Source organism: Austrofundulus limnaeus, unplaced genomic scaffold (assembly GCF_001266775.1).
Source record: "Austrofundulus limnaeus strain Quisiro unplaced genomic scaffold, Austrofundulus_limnaeus-1.0 Scaffold248, whole genome shotgun sequence".
NCBI classification, from domain to species: Eukaryota; Metazoa; Chordata; class Actinopteri; order Cyprinodontiformes; family Rivulidae; genus Austrofundulus; species Austrofundulus limnaeus.
This window is the reverse complement of record NW_013952650.1, coordinates 865,851-867,606: the sequence shown is the minus strand read 5'-3', so window position 1 is coordinate 867,606 and position 1,756 is coordinate 865,851.

Below are 1,756 nucleotides of genomic sequence, written 5' to 3'. Positions count from 1 at the left end.
GTTTGTCTCAGGATGATGATGTAACTACTTTTGTTGTGACGTCATCATCCTGAGACAAACTGTACTTTGTACTAAAGGCTGAGTTCCATTCTGAAATGGTTAAATGTAAACTTCAAACAACATTTAAATTTAATGTTTACATTTAGATTTACAGATTTAGATTTAGACTTTAACATTTAGTAGAAATAATCAAAATGTAAGAACAGTGAGCTACAGAACAACAAAATGTTAGTGGAATTTTTAAACAATGATTTTACCCTCAGAAAGTGAGGTAAATAGTGAAAATGTATTAATGACACTTATAATAGTTTTATTTACACTTGGCGCTACATATGCAAGCTGCTGTGTAAACGAAGGGCTGATTGTGCGTTCAGGCTTTGGTTTTGTGTGTTTTGTGTCCGTACACGCCTCGTACTTATTCTCCCACTAAGAGGGAGCTTAAGGAAACAGTGATGTGTGCAGCCAGGAGTCAGCCATCTAAACTACAAGCTGAAACACTGACTCACCGTCTGACACTGTTTCATCACAGAAACATCTTCCCGACTCTTCAGCAGCAGCTCCTGTTTCCATCAGCAGCTGCAGATTTCTGACACGTCTGGGTTTCCAAACCGTGTTAAGCTGATATAAACCCTGAGTGAAGTCAGAGCTGTGCTGTTGTGAAACAGAGGTTAAGTGTTCGCCGTGCTCCAGCTTGTCTTAAACCTGCCGTACTGAGCAACAAAAGGGTGTTGACCCACAGTTTAATGTTTCTACCTCCAGAAGCTCTTTGTTTCACGTGACAGCCATTACTCTTCCCAACAGCCTCGCTAAGAACGGCTGCAGTTTTCTGTGGGACCGGCTGGAAGTGATGACTGCAGGCTGCAAGCTCCAACAGAGAATTAGATCTAATGTTTGTCACTCTGGAGCTCTCTACAACCCATAAAATTCAGCTATTATCTTCATCTTTATCATCGTCTTCAGGCTATAAAACCTCCCCTAAAGCTACGCTAATTACTTAGCCCGATTAAATATTTAAGCTCCCGTTTTTATGGTTCACAATTGACCTCATTAACTCCCTTTCAGATGCATCAGGTAATGAAAATTTTCACTTTCGGCAACAGCAACAAACTCAAGGAGCAAAACGAGGTTGAGTCTAGTCCTTCTTTTAGATTTTAGTTTCTCCATAAATTCGAGCCACATCGTCTCGAAGCAGAAATCCTTTATTATAATAAAAGTAAACAAAATTCACATGCCTAAGTTTAAAATTGTATTCATTTTCTGAAAAGGCTGATACTGTAGTTGAATAGAAAAAAAATACATTTTGCATTTTAATTTTTAGACTTGTAATGTTCTGGAATGACTAAGAATAAACAGTTTAAAAGTCTGAAAACAAAGTCTGAAAACAAAGGCTAATAGTTAAAACTTCCTGTTGTAACTCAGTGGCTAGCTAATCTTTGCCAGTGCAAGACAGGCTTACAGGACTAGGATGAATAAATCAATCAATCAATCAATCAATCAAACTTTATTTATAAAGCGCTATAATATCAGCCACTGCTGAAACAAAGTGCTGAACACAAAAAATAAAAACTGAATACAAAAACACAATAAAATCACACAGTTAAATAAGTAAAATCAGCACCAATACAGTAAAAGTTGAGTAAAATCAAATCTCAGTTGGGTTGAAGGCCAGTGAGAAAAACTAAGTTTTTAAACGAGTCTTAAAAATGTCAATGTAAATATCAATTAATTACCTCAATCACCCACACAAATGGGCTTT